The following is a 697-nucleotide window of genomic DNA, read 5'->3' as shown; positions in this document are numbered from 1 at the left end:
TTTCTGACCCTCCGGCAGTGCAGCACTCCCTCATTTCTGACCCTCCGGCAGTGCAGCACTCCCTCATTTCTGACCCTCCGGCAGTGCAGCACTCCCTCATTTCTGACCCTCCGGCAGTGCAGCACTCCCTCATTTCTGACCCTCCGGCAGTGCAGCACTCCCTCATTTCTGACCCTCCGGCAGTGCGGCACTCCCTCATTTCTGACCCTCCGGCAGTGCAGCACTCCCTCATTTCTGACCCTCCGGCAGTGCAGCACTCCCTCGGTAATGACCCTCTAACAGTGCAGCAGTCCCTCAGTACTGACCCTCTGACAATGCAGCACGACCTCACTACTGACCCTCCGACAGTGCGGCACTCCCTCAGTACTGACCCTCAAAAGTGCAGCACTCCCTCACTATAGACAGTGCGACATTCCCTCAGTACTGACCCTCTGACAGTACGGCACTCCCTCAGCATTGACCCTCCAACAGTGTGGCACTCCCTCAGCACTGACCCTCCGGCAGTGCGGCACTTCCTCAGTACTGACCCTCCGGCAGTGCGGCACTCCCTCAGTACTGACCCTCCAACAGTGTGGCACTCCCTCAGCAGTGACCCTTCAGTGCAGCACTTACTCCATGCTGACCCTCCGACAGTGTAGCACTCCCTCAGCAGTGACCCTTCAGTGCAGCACTTACTCCATGCTGACCCTCCGACCGT

Source organism: Chiloscyllium plagiosum, chromosome 7 (assembly GCF_004010195.1).
Source record: "Chiloscyllium plagiosum isolate BGI_BamShark_2017 chromosome 7, ASM401019v2, whole genome shotgun sequence".
Lineage (NCBI taxonomy): Eukaryota > Metazoa > Chordata > Chondrichthyes > Orectolobiformes > Hemiscylliidae > Chiloscyllium > Chiloscyllium plagiosum.
Note: the sequence above shows the minus strand (reverse complement) of the source record.